Genomic DNA, 23,711 nt, shown 5'->3' with positions numbered 1-23,711 from the left:
TTTGGGTCCAGCAGGACCAATCTTGTAACACCCATAATTTTTAAAATAATTAAAGCTTATATATATAACGCAAACTAGCATTAATCATCCCAAACAGATCATAAATAATCCGTAAGAGTCGGGGTGCTATGCCACATCTAGGTTTGAGAACCAAGATGCACAGGCTAGACTAACTGAACAAGGCATAAATTATAATTACTATCCACAATACAAAATCAAGGCTCACAGGCCATCTAACTAATACTAAGCTAAATCCACGAGTTCATCTAACATACTCCGAAGCTACTGATATGCACCTGAAAAACATGCGGTGTAACAACCATCAACGAATAATGCTGGTAACCCACTTCAACGCGTTAAGTACAATATAGGTACATATTAGGAAAATCATTTGAAACTGGAATACATATATACTTACGAGATACTAATTTAAATCCAAGATCAAGACTCAACAGTATAAAATAATCATAAAGACTAGCATGCGTCCTAAGAATACGATACAAGACGTAACAGACAGATAGGCACATAAATAACAAATAAAGACAACAAGGGCATTCAAGACAATCAGTTAGCAAGTAATCATCAAAGCACACAATCCATCTTCCAACCTTACCAAGTTCCAACCTTGTAGCTCCCCTCCGTCCTTATATCCGTTCCAACCTATACCTCCAGGCCACCCTTATATCGCCTCCCTTATTCCTCCGGGCAACTACATGCCCCCACCGACAAACCACCTTTCAACCACCAACATATCAAGATAGCGCTGTTGTGCCATTCGTATGATCCGCACCTCTAGTGCCAATATCAAGGGGTCAGCGCATATAGCCCTGACATGACACCGCAACACTTATAACCTGACTCATGCTCAACAGCAAGCAAGTCAAAGGTGGGTTTGTGCCTTTAGCACAGTAACCGCTAGGCCTGTACCTTTAATACAATGACCGGGCACAAGTGGTGCCAATCGCCAACAATTCATTTCCACCAATCACAATCTCATCATCATCATCATTAATCACACCCACCATTGCACAATGACCACGATATTCATCACCATTCAATCAAGCAACACATAATCCATCAATTAACAATCAAGACACAACAACAACGACACGTATTACACATAAATTCCCAGAACGGTATTCAAAACATCAAACGAGACTTATACACGATAAACGTGGTACAACGGGACACAATGGAACATGGGGAAACAACAAACGGGGAAAAACATCACGAACCATGGCAAGCTTCCAGCGGGTGGAGGACCACCCGTCGGCGGCGTCTCACTATTCCAGCGGGTGCCCGGCGGGCAGTCGCCTGCCCGCTGAAACAATACCCACGGGCAGCGGGAATGTGGCGGGCACCCCTGCCCCCACCTACCCCCCACTGACTCACAGGCAACTTTTCGGTCCCAGGATCTCTCGTGGAACCCGAAACCATGTCCAGACACATTTAAACACATAACGACAACACCACGGATTCAATTAACAGGATAAAATCAAGAATTATACCAAATACGTTCTAACACGATTCCTAAACATGTCAAGACTCCACATTAATCATATAACGGTTCAGGAGCATCCGGAACCACAAGAACATCAAGAAATCTATATGCAAAGTCCTAAACACAAGTCCTAGGCTAGACTCAATACCCGATCATGCATAATCCCACCCAGATATACCAAGAACATCATAACACGAAATTCACGATATAAACCCTAGGGCTCTAGACATAACTAAAATACGAGATCATACATATAATCAATCACCATATCAAGAACATCAAGATTATCACATAAACACAATATAGACCCTAAGCAAGGCTCTATCACGACTCAATCACATACTTACACATACGATTATCAAAGGAGCCAATAAATAAGATATAGCATGGAAAATAGGTTTTGTCGAGACACGGGTTACCTCTTAGCCTTAATTAATCCTCCCTTGGCTATTAAGGTTCTTCTCTAAGATTTCCCTCTTATTGATCTCCCTAGGCTTGGTGGTGGGGTATCTCTTGGGAATATTTTCGTGTAATATACCTATAGGTGGTAAGGGTTCTAATTGCTTTCTAATCCCCTATTTATAGAATCAGGAATCCTAATCAGAATCTGAATAGTAAAGGCCTACTTTCTTTATTCCTAGCAGATATATAGGTCTAGGATTCCTAATTAGAATATGACTAGTAAAATGTTTACTCTCTTTATTCCTAATAGGCTTAAGACTCTAGTTTAGGAAAAGGTCCACGATCCATGGTGGACCACATTAATTAATTAAGGGAATCCAAACCAAATTAAATCCTTTTTAATTATTATTAACGGAATTAATTAAATAATTAATCCAGGATTGAAGGTCGTAACACGGGGTGTTACAAATCTATTCTCTCCCAACTCATCTTCGGGTTTGAAACGGTACAGGTTTGGGTATTTCCCGTGATGGTCATGCATCTATTCCTTCTGTGTCAAAATCGTTATGGTTGTCAAATATATTACATGTGCCTAATTTATCTGTGTCACTTCTGTCTGTTCAACGGTTTACCACTGAAAATAATGTTTATTTTGAATTTCATCCCAATTTCTTTGTTGTGAAGGACTGCACCACCAAGGCGGTACTTTTTAAAGGGCCCAGTTCGGGTGGCTTATACAGGGTAACGGTTCCCCGGTCTCACCTTGCGTTCCTCAGTGCACGGGCTTCATCCTTGGCCTGGCATCATAGGTTGGGCTACCCGCATGATCGTGTCTTCCATCGTTTCCTACAAAGTTGTCCCGTTCTTCCAAATAAATCCGGTTCGTCAGGGATGTGTTCAGCATGCCAACTTGGCAAATCCTCTCGATTTCCTCTTGATAGAGTAGGTTATTCTAGCAATAATGTGTTAGACATTGTGTACACGGACATTTAGGGGCCTTCCCCTGTTATTTCTGCCAACGGTTTTAGATACTTTGTTTTATTTGTGGATGATTTTTCACGGTTTGCTAGTTTTATCCCTTACGTGTAAGATCTGACATTTATAAAGTTTTTGGATTGTTTCGTGCTATGGTAGAATGCTTGTTTTCGCGTTCTATCAAGTTCATACAGTTTGATTTAGGGGGCGAATACCGTCGTTTACACACTATATTCGAGTCTCTTGGCATTGTGCACAGGTAGTCTTGCGCCAAGACACACGAGCAAAACGACCGAGTTGAGCGCAGGAATAGACATATTGTCGAAACTAGCTTAGCTCTTCTGGCTGAAGGCTCAGTTTCCTTAAAATACTGAGATTCGGCCTTTGAAACAACCACCTATCTCATAAATCGCCTCCCTTCATCAGTGTTACAGTTTGAGAGTCCACATTACCGTGTGTACAAGTCACCCCCCCACATACACGTTTCTTAGGGTATTTGGCTGTCCCTGTTACCCTTATCTTCGGCCATATAATCGGCATAAGATCGAGTACCGCTCAGCCCCCTGTGTCTTCTTAGATTACCCTACGTCATTTAGGGGTTATAGGTGCATGAACCTTAATACCGGAAAGACCTTTATCTTCCGGCATGTTCGGTTTGATGAGTCTGTTTTTCCTTTTGCTTCAGATTCGTCATTGCAGGGGGAGCCTCAATTAGCCGAGTCAATTACACCGTGGGCCTCCGGGCTAGTGGTGTCACATGTTGGGCCTCCACCGATGCCATTGGCTACACCCACGGTTCCAGAAGGTTCCCCTTTGCCTATCAACGTGACTCCTATAGCACGAGCTGATGCCCCTTTGGCAATACAAGACGCCGCCCCGGCTACCTTAAATAGGACCCGTGCCACTCATGCTCAACCCCAAGAACGGGGGCACTTCATGAGGTTTCGGCACATGACACGAGGCACGGGCGAGCAGTTCCACGCCTAACTATGGTTGTTGATCCGACATGTTACTCTCAGGTCGTGGGCCACCCACAATGGCGTGACGCCGTGGATCATGAATTCAACGCCCTTTTACACAATAACACCTGGCAGTTAGTACTAGCAAAACCCGGTATGAACATCATTGGGTGTAAAGAGGTCTATCGCACTAAGCACAAGGCAGATGGATCTATCGAGCGCTATAAGGTGCGTCTGGTTGCAAAGGGGTTCAACCAAGTGGCGAGAGAAGACTTTTTCGACACATTTAGTCCCGTAGTCAAACCGACTACAGTACCCATGCTATTTTCTTTTGAAGTGTCCCGTGGCTGGACTCTACGGCAGCTAAACGTTCACAATGCCTTTCAAAATGGGCACTTGGCTGAAACCGTGTTTATGCGGTAGCCTCCCGGGTATGAGGACCCAGCGCACCCCGATCATGTTTGTCACCTCCAGCGGTCTCTATATGGGCTCAAGTAGGCGCCACAGGCTTGATTCAAGCAACTGCACGATTTTCTGCTCTCTACAAGGTTTTCTGCTTCCAAGACTGATGTGCTCTTTTCCACTACACAGTTGGCACATCCCGCATCTTTCTCTTGGTGTACATCGATGACATCATTGTGATGGGTAATGACTCCTCCTTAATTGATACGCTTCTCCACCGACTTTCCTCTACGTTCAAGATACGGGACTTAGGTACACCAAGCTTCTTTCTTGGCATTGAAACTATAAAGGTATCCGAGAGTTTTCTTTTGTCTCGGCGCCGTTATATGGGTGATCTTCTAAAGCGGGCAGGCATGTCAGATTGCAAACCGTTAGCAACTCCAGCAGCTGTGACTCAAGTTGTGACTCCTTCGAGAGAGCCTTTTGATAACCCCACTCAGTATTGCCGTCTAGTGGGCGCGTTACACTATTAGACAATCACTCGACCAGATCTCTCTTACTCGGTGAATCGGTTGTGCCAATTTATGCACACGCCTACCGATGAGAACTGGGGCCTCCTTAAGCGTGTTTTACATTACGTCAAGGGCACACTTGACTATGGCTTACGCTTGTCAGCTTCTCCATCCGCAGATATCCATGCCTTTTCATATTCGGACTGGGCCGGTTGTCCAGTTGATCGGAAATCCACTAGTGGGTACGCAGTCTTTATCGAGTCCAATCTAATCTCTTGGGTTTCCCGCAAGCAGCGGACAACTGCTCGCTCTTCAACTGAAGCTGAATACAAGGGCCTCGCAGATGTCTCAGCCGAGGTCACTTGGGTTTTCTCGCTGTTACGTGAGCTTGGGCTCCACTCAGGTCAGCCAGCTACTCTCTTGTGTGATAATCTTGGCGCCATATACTTGTGTGTCAATCCTGTGTTCCACGCCAGAACCAAACATGTGGAAATAGATTATCACTTCATCCGGGATAAGGTTGCCTCCGGGGATTTCTTGGTTAATTTTGTATCTACTAAGGATCAACTAGCAAATATCTTCACAAAGCCTTTGCCGGCTCCACGTTTTGGGATTCTTAGAGACAAGCTCAATGTTGTCGCCCTCCAACCTTGTGCTTGAGGGGGTGTCTTAGTGATAATATGTGGTTAATGTTTTATGTGGTAGTAGATTAGTCTGACTTAGCTAACCTATTGTATAGGAGTGAGTTACGTTACCTGACTACTCTAGGATTGTATTATTGGTTGTACAATTAGATAATCAATACAACTGAAATTCTCTCTCTTCCTCATGACATAGAATATAAAAGGGGCAGTGCATACATAAAAAGGGAAAGGGTGAGAACACGGTTAAGCAAGAGAACAAACGTAGGGCAAAGGGTAGAACCACATCATTGGGACTAAACGTGCACACACGTAGATGTGATGATGCACAGGTCTAAACCCAGGTAAAACCGTGTGCACACACACAAATAACTGTGTACATGTATAAATGTAGTGCGAAAAACATGATGGGTCCCATCGTAGTGGTTATAATTTGTTTGGAAAAAACTATTTTGTTTTCAACGTAGATTGAGTTCAAAACTATTTACAGTGGACCTAGTTGTGATGTTGCAAATTATTTACATTATGATTAGTTGACATGTGTGCATTTTGCAATCAAAAGAAGGATGCAGGTGCCCCATGTGCAAAGGAAGAATGTTTATTAATGGAATGCACACACTTATGAAGGTGTATGCAGCCTTAACCGAACACTTAAGATTAATTCAATTAAGTATGTACTAGTGCACAAAGATAACAGCATGTGTGAACACAGTTACATAAGAGTTTTCCTCGTGTGTGTACCTGTGTTTAAGTGGGTGCATGCCTAGATATTGTAGACTAAATTAATTTCTTACTAAACGGTTATGCGTCGTTTTCGTTGTTTGAATGCACAAAATGTGCAACCAGTCATACACGTATGTGCATGCCGAGTGGAAAGCAACTAATTGAAATTGTAAAGTAGAATGGACATTTAAAAGGTGCCAATTGTGAGGGATAATAATAATAATAATAATAATAATAATAATAATAATAATAATAACAATAACAATAACAATAACAATAACAATAACAATAACAATAACAATAACAATAACAATAACAATAACAATAACAATAACAATAACAATAACAATAACAATGACAATGACAATGACAATAACAATAACAATAACAATAACTATAACAATAACAATAACAATAACAATAACAATAACAATAACAATAACAATAACAATAACAATAACAATAACAATAACAAACGAAAGCGAATTCTGATGGCTAGGATCGGCGGTATCCAAAAGATTTTAGCCAGAAGCTACCACAGTGGGCTACGCAAATTGGAGAAGAAGCTGCAATCGAACTTAGAGGACACCTTGTATCAAGAGGAGCTGTTGTGGTTCCAGAGGTCTAGGGACGAATGGATAAAGTCGGGGGACAGGAACACTGCGTATTACCATGCTGCTGCTACGGTACGAAAATCGCGGGCTAGAATTCCGGGGCTTACAAACGATACTGGGACGTGGATACCGGAGGGCATTAAGCTACGGGATCACGTCAGGAATTTCTATGTCAATTTGTTCACTGAGTCAACGGTGGTGGTGGATGGCTCGAATATAGGCGCAAGTTTCCCGACCATTATCCATATGGATTAGAGGATGTTCAATAGGGATGTGTCTAAAGACGAGGTCCATGAGGCTGTTTTTGGCATGAAGCCTTTCAAGGCCCCGGGCCCGGATGGCCTCCTAGCGGGTTTCTACCAACACACGTAGGCGGTAACTAGGGATAGCATCTATAATATGGTCAGTGAGGCAGTTCGTACCGGCAGACTCCCAGAAGGTTTAAATGATACCCTTGTCGCTCTTATACCAAAAGTTGGGGCTCCTGACACGATCAAACAATTTAGGCCCATTAGTTTGTGCAATGTGAGTTACAAAATTTTGACCAAGACCATCACAAACAGACTAAAACGCATTCTTCCTCAGGTGGTAGGGTCGTATCAAAGTTCGTTTGTCCTGGGACGGCAGATCTCGGACAATGTGATTGTGTACCAAGAAGTTTTGCACACCATGAGAGAGAATCGAGGGAAAAAAGGGCTATATGACTATTAAATTGGACCTCGAGAAGGCGTATGACAGGCTATCTTGGGCTTTCATCAGAGACACTCTGGTAAGGGCAGGTTTTAATGATACTTGGACTAACATTATTATGACTTGCATTTCTTTGTCCAAGTTAGCAGTCATCTGGAATGGGGAAAGACTGGAGTATTTTAGACCAGCGAGAGGAATACGCCAAGGTGATGCAATGTCCCAGGCTATTTTCGTTTTGTGTATGGAGCGGCCCAGTCACCTTATTGTAACCGCAGTGGAAAAAAATAAATGGAAAGGTATTAAGTTGGCTCCTATGGGGCCAGTTTTGTCTCATCTTTGTTTTGCATATGATATGGTGCTGTTCACCGAGGCTTCAAGTGAGCAAGTGGATATTGTCCAGGAGTGCCTGAACTCGTTTTGCAGAGCGTCGGGGCAGAAAATCAGCCTAGCCAAATCACAAGTCCATTTCTCGAAGAACACACCGCCAGAGCTCGCGAAGGAGATTGCCGCCAAGTTGGGCATAGCTGAGACTAAAGACTTGGGAAGATACCTAGGCGTGCCTTCCATTCATGACCGGGTAACGCGTAACACCTACTCGGGCCTTTTGGAACGAATATCGGCCAGATTAGAGGGGTGGAAAGCTAAGACTCTGTCTCTAGCTGGGAGAGTTACCCTAGCAAAGTCTGTTCTGAACGCCATCCTAGTGTATACTATGCAAACGGCAGCGCTTCCGAAGGGAATTTGTGACGAAATAGAAAGGAGAACCAGGCGTTTTATATGGGGTCGGAATGATAGGACAAGGGGGTCAAAAACTGAGCCTTGTTAACTGTGACGTGGTCACAACCAGAAAAGATTATGGAGGCCTGGGGCTGAGGAAAATGCAAGCTATGAATACTGCGTGTATGACAAAGCTCTGCTGGATATTAAAAACGGAACAAAGCGGCGTTGTGGGCCCGGACATTGAACACAAAGTACAACTACAGTTTAGGCTTTCACGTGGACACCTCTTGCGGAAGGAAAATTTCTAACGTTTGGAGAAGCATCAGTGGGACAAATGAGGTTCTAGAGAGGGGCCTTACGCACATCGTTCGGGATGGTAGGCTTACACGCTTTTGGATGGATCCCTGGCTATCACCGAGGCCCTTATGAGAGAAGCTGCTTGGTCCCTTAAGCCTCCCCAACCTCTATGCGTTTGTGGAAGATTATTGGGATCATGATAGGGGCTAGAAATGGGAACATATTCAGTAGTTTCTTCCACAAGAAGATTTAGAACGGCAGCCAGGCGTGCAGGACGAGTGGGGCTGGGGTCCGGATCCACGCAGGCAGTTTTCGGTGAAGTCAGCTTATGGTTTGATCGATACACCCAAAGGAAACGGTGATGACAACGTCTGGGAGATTATTTGGGCTTTGAAAGTACTGGCCAGAATTGTTGTGTTTCTTTGTCTTGTGAAGCATGCGAAGGTTCTTACTAACCATGAGCGTGCCAGGTGACATCTCACGTCTAACGAGTGTTGTTTTCTCTGTACAGGTCAGCGTGAGGACCTTAACCATCTGTTCAGAAGTTTCATTGCAGCAAGACAAATATGGGATCTGTCATTACACTGGCAGACGGTGGAGGCTCTGAGGAGCCTCGATTGGGTGGAGTGGTTCACGGTGAACCTACAGGGGGACGGAAGGAAAGGTTTCGAGGAAGGCTGGCCAGACTAGACTTTAGTGGCTGTGGAAGTGGCGGAACGAACAGGTTTTTAATGACAAATCCATGCCCATTGAGCATAAGATAGACTGGCTGCGTAAATATGATAATGAGGTCAACAAGGCCTTTGATGGGAGAAGGTGGCCGTTGCGAAGAAGCGAGTGGCCAGAAGACGCTAAGCTAACCTGGGTAAAACCGGATGCGGGGTGGTTGAAGCTTAATGTCGACAGGAGTTGTAAGCAACATGGACTAGCAGGGTGTGGGGGTGTTCTACGGGATGACAATGGGGATTGGCGAAGGGGTTTCATGTACAGAATTGGTAGGTGTTCGGCTGAGGCGGAGGAGGCTTGGGGTATATTGCATGGGTTACGAATGGCGAAATAGTATGGAGCGAGGAGGACCATCATCGAGTGCGACTCAAAGGCTATAGTGGACACTTTTTGGAAGGGTGAGGGATGGCAAAATCATTCTCATAATATTGGCTGGATGTGTATTAGAGAAGCGACGGATTTCATGGAAGTGAGGTACGAGCATGTTTACAGAGAACAGAACAAGCTCGTGGATAAGTTGGCGTCTATGGCGGTGTTGTATAGAGGTGGTCTACGCATCCTAGAGTCACCGCCGCAGGAGTTGGAGGAATTGGTCTCGCTTGATAGAGTTGGAGCTTCATCAATGAGACGATTGTCTCAGCGAAATCAAGTAGGAGTTGATAGTATGTAGTTTGTGTTGGGTTTCCCCCTCCTCTCTAATCCAAAATAAAAAAATAAAAAATAAAATAAAATAAATAAAAAAATAAAAAATAAATAAATAATAATAATAATAATAATAATAATAATAATAATAATAATAATAATAATAATAATAATAATAATAATAATAATAATAATAAAAGCCGTCTAAAAGGTGCCATCCTACGGCCTTTGAAGGTAGGCCAAAGGTGGAGAAACAAAGTCAAGATCATCATCGCTAACATAACTCTGTGAGGCACCAGGTTCACGCTGCGGTACCTTCGACCTCTTACCTACAACAATCACATAAGACAAAAGATATCAACAACATCCCACCCAATTTTAAAACAGAACAACCCCAGCAGAGCATTGGACATTGTAATACTGTAATGCACACACTACTAACAATTCATGCACACACCTATTACATACACATGCCATGAGTGCACAAATATAATACTATAAGTGCACACATCTACCCATACCCATGCAACATTGTATTACTTTTTATGCAGAAGGTCTAATCTCAAGCCTGAAAATTCCCAATTTTAACTACAATTTATGTAAACGAAATTACAAAAAATAGTTGAAAGAGTTATTGTAACAATCTAGTTTTGCTAAAAACAACATTTGCAGATGGAGCATTACACATTTACACCCCAATTCCAAGGGAATATGTTATTGTAACAATCTAGTTTTGCTAAAAACAACATTTGAACACCAAAAAAACAACTTAGTACGTAGAATATAGGCAATCCGTTCAACGCATTGCAGCAACAAACTCTAGTCCATTCCATTGCAGATTTGGCTTCACCATTTCTCTCTTCTTAGCAAGCACTCCTATATGGTCTCCACACTTAAAAATCATATATTTATACACACAATTTTTTTTTAAACATGTAGTCAAAATTACATAACATATGTGAAGCATATATATATATATATATATATATATATATATATATATATATATATATATATATATATATATATATATATATATATATATAGAATTACATTCAAGTAAAAACACTTCTTAAAATACAAATCTGTGGACATGTTTGGGCCGTTGGATGGTTTGATCGGACGGTTTTGATGCTAGTGTGTGGCTCATGAGTTTTTACGTTAACTTCAGTTGTTTTTTATGATAAGGGGGGGTCTTTTTGGTATTTTGCTTATTGTTGTAACCTAGTCAAACTACATTACGTTATCTTCAGTTGTGTCCACATTCAGGCGCACGGTTCTGTCTTCTCGTCTGTCTGTGTCGCTCTCTCTCTCCGTGCGGTGGAATCTTCCGTGAGTCACGTCTTCTTCGCTCCTTCGTCAATCAGTTTTCAGTTTCACGTAGCCATGGTAGTGGGTGGGGACTGCGCTTCACTGAAGAGGAGGGGACCACCGGTCGAAGCTGTCGGTGGAGGTACGTTCTCAATTTTTTTTTTGGTCAGTTGTGGTGTTTTGGGCGTTTTTTGTGTTGTTTGGTGTTGGGTTGCGTGTTTGGTAGCATCATATGGGGTTGTGGGGTGGTGGCAGTCTAATTGCCGGTTTGGCAAAGTTAAGGCTTTTTATTTGGAATTTTTTGTGCCTCTATTAGATGTAGTAATTGCCAATAGAGTTGTGTTGTGATGCATAGATAATGTTGTTTTCATCAATTTTTTGCTTTTTTTGATGCTCACATTGTGCGATGAATCATCCACAATACCTCCATAGTTGATGATTTCTAGGGTATTTGCGCGGTACTGTTATATTAAACATGTGTTCTTTGTCTTTCTCTGCTTTGTTTTCACATGGGTTGTTGAAATGCATTGGGGTTGTGGGGGTGGGTGGGTTTGCTGTGGCGGGGGACTGTGGGGTGGTGGGGTTGCTGTAGTTTATATTTTGTAGTTTATTTTAATTTATTTTGTTTAATATTTAAGTAGTTAGTTTTAATTATTAGTTTAATTTTGCAAATCCAGTAGGCATGTTTCATTATTTTTTATTAAAATTATAATTGTCTGGTCTTGTTTATTTTGGACTGTGTGCGTAGTAATGGTTGAGTGGGTGCGTTGTGGTCTCATGTTTGTGTGTGTCTGGTTATGAGCTAATATAAGTGGGTGGTGTTGTTGTTCTATTTTCCAGGTAAGAAGCTCCAGGTGGTGCGGTATGCTCGTCCTTTGAGAGCATAATATGCATCGCTCGGCTAACTTTTCTCGTGCGTATCAATCGATATCGGTCCCTCCTTCGGCCGTGTAGTCATATTTGTTATTTAGTTTGTTGTTTTTTTATTTTTGTGTGAGATGCACACAAGAAATGCAAATTGTGGTCACTTTTAGTTTTTGGCATGTATAAACATGTGGCATCCCTTGCGTTTAGTTATGCGTGCATCATGTTGTGGCCATATTATTTTTTTATGATTTTATAGCGGTGCAAACGCTGCCTTTAATTTATGCTAGCTCTTATTTGTAGATTCGGTATGGTTGTTGTGAGTGTTGTGGTAGTTTGTAAAGTCTATATTTGTGGGAATATATATTTTATTGCTGTGTGCATCCATGTGTGTTGTTGCGTGCGTCGGTGCGAATATATATTTAGTTACTCGTGGTCAGGAATTTCGGACCCATCCTCATGGCCATTGCTGTTGTGTTAGGGTCGAGCGTGTGTGCACCACTGTGTTCTATTGTGTGCACCGATTTTACACTACGGTTTTGTCCTCCGTAGTGGATGCGCACACGTGTTTCGCTGTGTCTTTGGTTAGTTGGTGTACGATTTTAACACACCAGGTTTCAGTGCTGAGGGTGTGGCTGTGTGTGCCCGTATATATTGTTCAGTGTGCGCGTTGTATGTACTCATTATATTCGATTCACCTATTGTTATTACGAAAACGGTTGCTTCATATTGGTAATCAATTACGGTGGCTAAAATTAACCTAAATGGTGGCTAAAATTAAGCTAAATGGAATTGTTCACTGGTTGGAGAATGAACTTACTTTGAAGTTCGTCTGATGCGGTGTGTTATTACGCTTTTTCATGAATTTGGGGCACATGTTCACGTTCATTGCTATGGTGTTAGTGTCCAGTGTGTGTGCACGTCTGTGTTTTATTTGTGCGCAGGTGTTGAACTGGGTTTTTATACTCCACGATGCGTGCGCATACGTGTTTTCCTTTGTGCGTGGGTTAGTCGCTGTTTATTTTTTTAAACCATGTGTCAGTAGTGTCGGCTCTGCTAGGTGACTCTGTGTGCATGTATATATGGTACTGTGTGTGTGTGGTATGGTCTAATTTTTTTTATTAAACATAGTGTTATTAATAAAGAGTTTACTTGATATAAAATAATCAAATACGGTCATAATTGAAATCTAAATGACATTGTTCACTAATTTTGGAATAAACTTATTCTAAACTTCGTTTGATGCAAGTTTGTCTGGACAGGTGCGACTGTTGTGGCCTGGGAGGTCGCATATATTGCATGTCCTTTTTTTTCTGTTGTTTCTTTGTGGTGGCTTTCTCTTTGTTGCTTTTGAGTCTCTTCTCACTTCCTTTGTTTTTTGCGACTCCAGGATTTCGCACCATCGTCTCCTATTTCCATTTCACATTGTGTTACATTGTCGTCACAGTGTTCTTCACCTATTTAACACATAAAGAATACATGTTAGAGGTGTGATCCAATCCTAAATGCTGTGCAGTAACATGATTTTTTTTTAGTGTGGTCGTTTGTTGTTTTGCACCCGTATGGTGGCATATAAATGTGTGCGTGCTGGACTGGTACTCTGTGCACGGGGTGCTAATTAAATTATTCTACGACAATCCACTGCCCTACGTGGTTGTGTTGTTTATCACATTTATTGGGTGTTTCTAATGTGAGTACGCTAGAGTTATACTACGTGCATGGGTATCGTCGTGTGTGTGCATCACTTTATTTCTTCGTTCATACAACAAATTGTTTGCCCTAATCTGTTTGCATGGTTCTTTAACAAAACAAAGATGCATGGTTCCTTAACAAAACAAAGTTGTCATTGGTTTTCCATTTAATATGGTTTTTCGATACTATAATCTGTTTGGCCGTTTATTTCGGTTCGATTGCGGTCTGAAGTGTGTGCGTCATGGTGTCTACTGGTGTGCGCGCTTGGGCGCTGGTGTGTTTTCCGTCTCACAACACAGTGTTCATCCCTTTTCTGGGTATTAGGATTTTCAAGTGATCTTCAACGCATACATGTCTAGTAATTCATTATTCCCCAATTCACCCAATAATAACCCACACTCATATGTATACAGATGCACATACATTACTATGATTCATCACATGTTGTCCGTACACTATCATAATGAAGTGGGATGATTACCTGGTATTAATCGCGATGAATTCTCCATGCTGGCGTCAATGTGTTTTTGCGTTGTTGCTTCGCCGGAAAGTTGTGTATCTTCTCTGGTTGCCGTAGGGGTAGAATGCCGTGGGGGTATGGGGGTTTGCATGTTGTTGATCTTGTGTAATCCTAGTGTAATCACTCCCCTTTAATTTAGGTATAAAAAAAATTAGAATTTCCTTCCTACCATAATTAGGAAACCTGCAATTCTCTTAAATGCCCTTATTATCATATATAACGTTCCAGCTATGTATTTTTTCTCATTTAATCCAAGCCATTAATCTAATATAATCTTATGGTCCTTATTTGTCCACAGTTTTGTATTTTAAGAGGCTTTGCATGTGAATGTAACCCTCTATATATATATATATATATATATATATATATATATATATATATATATATATATATATATATATATACACACACACACACATACACACACACACACACATAATTAGTCAAAACAAAATAGCAATAATATATAAATGAAGCAGACTGCAAACTTCAAGAGTCAATTAATTTAGAAAAACTAATACAGAGTGTGTATATATGTAAAACCCAAGTAGCATTGCACACAGTTCCCAAAAGAAAAAAGAACAAAGTATACTACCGTCGAATTCCAAACAAACTTGACCTGCTGCCGGCGCTAACCAAGATAAGACCCCGCCACAGGCGCAAACTCGACCTGCTGCCGGTCACCAGAATGGACAGAAAACACCAGGAAAAAAACCGAAGGCAAAACCCTAAACTGACTAAATACCAAAGTAGTGAAGCGATTGTAGTATATTTTGAACCAAATAAATACCTGGAGTATCAGGTTATCGATCCACAGGGAAGTGCAGTATTAACCACCAATTACTAATTTATTCACGAGAAGCTAATCCTAATGATTTTGATGGAAGAGAGCAAATAATTAAATAAAGTAAAGCAATGATTCAGGGTAATGAAAACAATAGAGAGAGATTGAGATTCCTGGGATTCAAGTGTTTAATCCCCCAGTGCCTAACCTAATGTAATATTAAATCTGGGTTTAAACGAGTGTGAGGATGTAAGGTGGTATAGAGCTACTCCCGTAGTCACTAACACTAATGAATATCCACTCCCGTGGTATAAACACTCAATAAGAACAAGAACAAACATTCATAAATAATCCCATAACCACTACCATCTCCCAATGTGCAATAATCAAGAATTAAACTCCCTAACAAATATGCCATTTTCCAAGGTGCAAAAGTTAAGTGCAATTGTGTGAACTCTCAATTATGCCTAACTCCCTTTATGACATAAACAAAGCAATGAAACAAGTAATCCGAGCCCTAAACTACTCGCAACGACAATAATAAACACAATTGCAACACAAATTTAAAACTCAAATAATAATATATTAAAGAATCTGAGAGCACAGGCACATAGGTTTCTAAACACTTTTTACCCAAGAATCCCTAATGGAATTTAGCCACACATGGCTAAATTATACATAGCTAAAGATAATAAAGAAAATACAAGTTATCAAAAAGAGTAGAAGATTGAACCAGGAAATTTTCCCAAATCTCCCTAGCTTTCTTCTTGCTTCCCAAAACAACTTGTGGCTTTTGATTTCTGTCTTTCTTGTCTCCAAAGATCTCTAAATAATATTAGGGTTGACGTCTTGACGAAGGTGGGATTTTATAGCGGGAGTCAAACCGGGGCGATATCGGAATTTTATTCTTTTTTTGGGAAATTGCCGTCTTTCTCTTTCTTTGGAAATTTGCTAACTTTAATTTCAAATGGAAAGTGCCACCTTTTAGAAATTCAGCTCCCTTTTGCTTTAGATTAGAAATTTTGCCGCACCCCTATTTCTTGTAAGTCAGTGCCATTTCTATAATTTATGCCGCTCATTTCGACGCGTCGAATTCCCTGAGCACGAACCAAAAAGCTACTGTCTGTTTTCGATGCGTCGAGTCCCAGACTCGACGCGTCAAGTCTTTTGGGATCCGAACTTATCCATTTTACCTTTTTTCAAGGTGCAAAAGTTAAGTGTAATTGTGTCAACTCTCATTATGCCTAACTCCCGTTATGACATAAAGGAAGCAATAAAACAAGTAATCCGGGCCCTGAACTACTCGCAACGACAATAATAAATACAATTGTAACACAAATTTAAAATTCAAATAATAATATATTAAAGAATCTGAGAGCACAGGCACATAGGTTCATAAACACTTTTTACCCAAGAATCCCTAATGGAATTTAGCCACACATGGCTAAATTATACATAGCTAAAGATAATAAAGAAAATACAAGTTATCAAAAAGAGTAAATAAACTTAAAACCTACAAATGCCCCCAGTAAAAATAAAAACCTGATAAAAAAAACATATGCGAGAATGAATTAAATTAAAACCCCAAAATCTGTATCACCAAATCTTATCCATAGATTCCTAAAATTGAACGATTCATATACATCCACATGTATGTATTTTAAGATATGCTTTTACATGAATATAACTCTCTCTCTCTCTCTCTCTCTCTCTCTCTCTCTCTCTCTATATATATATATATATATATATATATATATATATATATATATATATATATATATATATATATATATATATACATATCGTGTGATCAGTGCGGCAGCTTGAAAAATACACCAACAGTGTTAGGAAAATGCACAATAATGAAATGCATAAAATACACCAAAAAAACGCACAACACACCCAAAATAATGCACCATAACTCTCCACCCCCTAATTATGCATTTTCGAAAATTGTGTGGTACTTTTATTCATACCTAATGGTGCATTTTTGCTGATGCGTGCCTAATTTGTGCATTTTTTGTTGTGTATTTTCTAACATTGTTGGTGCATATTTGCATAACTATTGGTGGGGCTGAACGGGAAAGTGCGACTACACCTGAACTCTACTATATATATATATATATATATATATATATATATATATATATATATATATATATATATATAGAGAGAGAGGGGGGGGGGGGGGCTTGTGTTCAAATAAGAGGGTGAGAATGTGCGAACAAGCATGAGTGCACACAAAGAGTTTTTTAGCTATCTAACAATCATTATTGTGTGGACCATGGTCCACACAATGCTCCATATGCACATGCGAATGTTGAATTTCCCTATTAATCTCATCTATAGATCCGTTTTTTTTTAATGCACCATATTGGTTCTCATGTACTCATGGGGAGGGTAGTTTTCATAGGATCATCACTATATGTGTGTGTGTGTGTGTGTGTGTGTGTGTGTGTTTATATATATAAGGTCTGACTCCCATGAGAACCATACCTTTAGTGAGTCTAATCTAAACCATTAAAATCAAGAGATATACGTGTATGATCTACGGATCAATTTGCTTAAATTAAGGATATTATTAGTATAATATAATAGGAAATATATGGCAAAGGATCTAGAAGCATCCAACCGCAATAAAAAAATAAAAATAAAAAAAAATAAAATAAAATAAAAAAACAAGCATTCCTTCCACGCTACGCTTTCCAACTTGTTTCTTCTCTAACAATATTGATGAAAACACAACTATTTTTAATCACTAATATTAATGACAGTTTAATGCACTATAACTACAACAATGACCATAATGGCTATATAGTTGTCATATCCTACTTAAAATCAATTGGTGATAAGTGGGTGGACATTAACCATATAACCACATCCCTGCATGGTAAGCACAACGCCACCTCTCGAATCGAGCAGGGGCTGAACTCGGCCAACCCAGCCGACAGGTGATAAGTGCTAATTTTTAGTACTTTTATGTGCACAATTGATATCAAACTCATATGATTTCAAGTTAATTAGAAGCTTAGTATGTGATTATTTGATTTCATTGTGTCATTTAGGTGATTTGGAGGCATTGGTATTAACTTCATGTAAATTGGAGCTCAATTGAATGTGTTTTGAAGTCATCTTGACACAAAGGCAAGTTCTTAGAGTCATGAGAGGTCAAGAAAACGAAAAAAGAGCAAGTGAAAGTATCATGACATGACTCGGGGACCCAAAGGAACAAAGGAGATGAAGAAATATGCATTTTAAAGTGAAGAACATGGGTCACGTTGGTGGTCACGTCGTGACTGCCAGCGTGACACCATTCTGCTTTGTAATTTTTTTCTCAAGTTAGGAGTGTCCAAATAAAGTGATTCAAGTGGCATTAGAATGGAAACTCAAAGAGCTACAAGTTTCATGAAAACCATGAAGACTAGTTCGAACGTCTACAAGGTGAAAAATGGCCTAGAAACCAGAGCTTCTATGCAGAGTGGGTGGTCACGGTCAAGGTCACGGCGTGAACTTGACCGTGACCTCTAGAACCTGCGAACTATGCTGCAAAGTCACGGTGGAACTTACACTGTGAACCCCAGCGTGACCACAGGTCCTGTAGCGAACCTGAGATGGTCATTTTGGGGCAAACTTCGACTTTATATTGCTTGGATTGGTTGTTTTGACTCATCTTTGGTTCCTGGAGTTCCTCCCTCTATGTCTTCTTCCATAGAAACTCTCCCAAACACTTATAGATTGTAATCCATCAACATCATTGAAGATCTAGAGGAAGAATTCAACTTGTAATTGCTTTTCAATCTTCAATTTCCATGATCAAAGCTAAGTGTCATTTCAATTGAAATTTACTTTTCCTTTTTAATGCTTCCATTGATTCTTGATCTTGGTTATTCAATTGTGACAATGTTGAGCTAATTCTTAGGGAATTAGGATTAGGTTTACTTGATATGATGCTAGAATGGTTTGATTGCAATTAGGAAGTGACTTGATGTATTGATTTGATCCTTATTGGAAGTGAACTTCGTATAGACTATTGTTTGGTGATGGCCACATCATGGAATAGGTATTGGGGATGTGTAGTTGCCAAGAGATTGGGACTACACTATAGCCTAATCCACTTGCATTTCGCACCTTGCACCAAGAGGTAGAGCTCGGAAAAAGGTGTAGTAAGGTTGCTATGAGAGTACGATTTTACTACTTGATAGGCCAATTAGACCGCGAGAGTGGCTTGGAAATGGAAACATCTTCCAAGAATCATGATCAATGCATTATACTACTTCCTATACTTAGGGCCATTCTGTTGTACCCAATCAATGAACACATAGTCCTAGTCCCCTCCATTCACTTAGTTGCTTCCTTACAATTACTTGTTGCTTTACTTTACTTATTACTTTGATAATGCTCTTGACACCTAGCTTTCTACGGCTCTTACGCACTTGTGCTTAGCCGCGCATTATTTAATTCCCATTACCCATCCTTAGAGAACGACATCCCGGGGAAGTTTCACCTTTCCCAAACTTTCTTTCCATCCCACGCATACTACAACTATCAAAATGGCATCGTTGCCAAGGACATGATCAAGAAGATTATGCCTATGAATATCGGGAAGAAATGAGAAGAAATTCTAACCAACAAGACTCTCCACCACCAAGAGGAAGCTACACATCTCAACAATACTACTCCAATCAATGTGAGGATGAAGAGGAATACTTTCCCCAAAAAGGATACCTTAATGACCCACCTTATAATCCTTACTCACCACAAGCCTACCCTCAAGAACCTTACTTCCAAGACATCCAATACCCTGTATATTGTCAAGATCATCAAGACTACCCACACTACTCCAACTAACCACTATGAGGATGAGGAGTACATAATGCAAGCATATGAGGGGAAAGCAATGAAGAAATGAGGAACAAGATCTTGACAATGTTGGAAGATTTATATTTATTTTGCATGCTTGTTTGAGGTTCAATCCACCACTTCTATGGACAAAGGTCAATGATCTCTCGAAATGGAAGTGTATACGAGATGGTTTGTGGAATGTAAGGTGGTAAGACCCAGAATGAACTTTCTCGGTGTGGCATAAGACAAAAGGTGAGATATTTTTTTCTTTTAGTGAGTTGTGTGATTCCCTACCCCCAATGAAAAAGGCATGAGGTGATGAAAAAATGGTCAATGGAAAAATCTAAAAAAGACTTTAAGTTATCCTTACTTGAGAGGGAAAAACATGAAGTAAGCCATCTCGTAGGATTCGGGTAACCATTGCACAGACTTCAAAAGAACGTACAGATCTCGTAGAATTATGATGAGTATATTTGGTATTTCTATTTGTGATTTCTTGAATTTTGTCTTGCTTGAGGACAGGCAAGGTCTATGTGTGGGGAGATTTGATATGTCATGAAATAGCCTTATATTTGTGTTCATTTATGCTTGCTTTTGGCTCAAATGTTAGGTAAAGGATGGTGCAACAATGCATAATTTGGTGTACAACATTTTGTAAGTGCACACCATAAACCCCTAAACCTTAAACCTTAACCCCTAAATCCCTAAGCCCTAAACCCCTAAATCCTATACCCTAAACCCCACAAATTGACCACTGTCATACTAACACAAAATGCACAACATTGCCCGCAAAACGCACACCTTTACTATTAGTAATCAGTTTTGCAAAAATCTTGTCTAGGCACCGATTAATCGGCGCCTAGGCGCTGGCAGGCCACCTAGCGTACCACCATAATCAGTGGTCTAGGCGGTTGGCCGCCTAAGCTCCCGACTAGGCTGCCTAGGCACCGACTAAGTTAGGGGTGAGCATCAGTCGGTTACGGTCAATAACCGACCGATAACCGAATAACCGATCATACTTTTTAACTCTCCATAACCGACCGTAACCGACCGACCATATACCTATAACCGACTGAAACCGATTGTCGGTTATTGCGGTAACCGAAATACCGTGAGATTGCCTTAGTTTCATTGTATATAAATATATTTTTGACAATAAGTTTCACTGTATATAAAAATAACAAAACATACATCATTATGCTGCATAATTCAACTGAGCATATCCCCATAATTTATGCATCAATAAAAATAACCAAAATGTTTAAGACTTAAACACTAAACAGTAGCCATAAATCCATAATGCCATATAGGCATATATGCACCAATAAAAATAAAGTTCATAGTCTTCATACTTCCAACACTGCCAATCTGCATAACACATTCATCCAATTTCAAAAAGGAAAAAAAAAAAAAAAAAAAAAAAAAAAAAAAAAAAAAAAACCAAAGTGCAAACAAATTCAGTTTCCAAATTCCCAATAGCCAAAGTTCATCAAGATTCAAGACATCAACTACAATCCATGGATTTCATGCCCAAGTCATCAACATGTTTCCAAATTCAAACAGCCAGAGTTCATCAAGACCTGCTTACTTGCATCCAAAAGATAATAAAAAGTGAGTATATGATATATGAATATTATAATTAATACATAATAAATAAACATAAACATACAGTATTAACTTACACAATCAATTATATTCTTCTTGCATCTTGTTTTTATAATCAATCACAGGATCCAAACTCATCTTTGACATATCTAAATCATATATAAATACAAACATTAAATAAAGAAAGAACAATAAGAAAATTATAATATTTAAAATAAAGTAATGATTTTGATACTCACCCACGTCAAGTTTATACATCTCTCCAACATCATGCTCAACTAAATCAGTCATTGAAATGACGTTTTCTTCTCGTAACCAATCTTGAGTGCACACAAGAGCTTGTACAATTTTATGAGTTAATGAACTCCTATACGTATCAAGCACACGTCCACTGGTGCTAAATGCAGATTCAAATGCGACAGTTGATATAGGAACTGCCAATACATCACGAGCTATGTATAACACCCCCGATTTTACCAAAATTTAAAAGCTTAAATTAAAGGAAGAACAAGCTAATCATCCATTAAGATAAAGCGGAAGCAAAGACTAAATACGGAGGTGCTATGCCACACCTATCTCAACATAGGTGCACAGGCTAAGTCTAACCCAAAAGTCAACAACAAAGTCATAGGGAAAAAGGCACACAGGCCATAAGTCTAAACAAGGGAAAACAAGAAGAGCTACACTATCTAACGGTCCACTAGCGCGCTCTCCAAAAGCTACTCATAACCTGTAAAAACATAGGGATAACACCCGTCAGCGAAAGATGCTGGTAACCCACCAATACGCGTTAAGTACATAATATATAGATATTATAAAACCATTTGAGACAAAGGAATACAGTATACATCATTTTAAAACCAAGAGAGGGAACATCAAGAGACTCAACATAACACTCTGAACAAAGACCAACCATCAACAACAATCCACAAGTCAATAAGGACAACAAACAACATACTCAACAATAGACACAACCTACCATAATCAAGGTAGAATTCCCGATAGACATGCTCATAAGCAATGAATACGATAAATCACACAATGACAAATATCAAGTTCCAACCTTATGCCCTATTCCAACCTTATGGCTACCCCCGACCTTATTTCAGTTCCCACCATTACCTCCTAGTGCCACCCTGTACTTCTAAGTCCAACCTTATTCCGCCTGAGATTGTCGTCCCCAGCCAAACTGCCGCCAAACAATACTGTCGAACTCTCAGTACACGAGGGTACCATTAAATATCATAGTCACATACCGCCGATCTCATGAGCAAAGCTCAAGTCACAATACCACCAATCTCATTCATAGTCACACATAGTCATCATCAAGAGGATTGAGGCTCATCAATAGCCCAATCAAGTATCAACAACGGGTACAACAAATGTACAAGACCACATCATAGAAATCAATCAAGAGGTTTCAATGATAGACATGAAACAATACTCAACAACAACAATGTACTTCAATCCAATATCAACATGATTGGCAACATAAGTTGCCAATCCTCAAGGGAATGGACAAACAACACATACTAGCATCAACGACATTAGAACTAGCATGCACATCAAAAGGGTAAACCAAAATGGTTCCAACGAACCTCAAAGACTCACATAAATCCAACGAATCACAAAGTTGGACTATTAGCACGATTCAAGACACCAAATCCTAACATAGCTACTTAGGACATCGTTCTAGACATACGAAACATCAAGGAGACACCCAAAAGCTCCACAATCCAACAAAGGGAGGCCAAAACATCACATACCAAAGGGTGGAACCACGGGGAAACAACCAACCGTCACAATCCACCTGTGTACCCCGCAGGTGGAACCGCGGGTGGGTCCCTACCCGCGACTCTGCCTGCCGGGTACACACCTCCACCCGCGGGTGGGGCGGCGGGTGGACAACCGCCCGCGGGGAACATACCTGTACATCAAAGTTCCTCTTCGGGGAATTTCAACAACAATGACAAGTTCAAGTCCAGAACACCCCAAATCTCACATACAACAAGGAAATAACTTAAACACAATAATAGATCAAAATATAGCATTTAAGAAGCGTAGATACAAGCTCTAAACATGCATTATCACAATATCATGCATCAAATCACTCACAACATCAAGAATCATCAATAGAAGTCAAGAATCATCAATAGCAAGCAGAAAATAGGTTTTGTATAGCATGGGTTACCTTTGTAGACTAAAAGACTTCTCCATTTTTCCTCCTAAGCTTCTCCTTGAAGCTCCTCTTCAACCAAATCTTCTAACACAACCAAAACCACAAGAAAA

At 40.1% G+C, this 23,711-nt stretch overlaps 1 long non-coding RNA gene across 1 annotated transcript in view; it reads left to right on the top strand.

Annotated features, from left to right (window-relative positions):
- LOC109189450 overlaps window positions 1–23,711 on the top strand; it is a 33,179-nt gene that overhangs the window by 5,205 nt on the left and 4,263 nt on the right. The window contains exons 2-5 of the long non-coding RNA XR_002055572.1: window positions 7,137–7,143; window positions 14,988–14,993; window positions 18,082–18,267; window positions 20,978–20,984. This is a non-coding gene — a long non-coding RNA (uncharacterized LOC109189450). The remainder of the gene's footprint in view (window positions 1–7,136; window positions 7,144–14,987; window positions 14,994–18,081; window positions 18,268–20,977; window positions 20,985–23,711) is intronic.

Source organism: Ipomoea nil, unplaced genomic scaffold (assembly GCF_001879475.1).
Source record: "Ipomoea nil cultivar Tokyo-kokei standard unplaced genomic scaffold, Asagao_1.1 scaffold0202, whole genome shotgun sequence".
In the NCBI taxonomy this organism is placed as follows: Eukaryota; Viridiplantae; Streptophyta; class Magnoliopsida; order Solanales; family Convolvulaceae; genus Ipomoea; species Ipomoea nil.
This window is presented reverse-complemented; position numbering and strand designations above follow the sequence as displayed.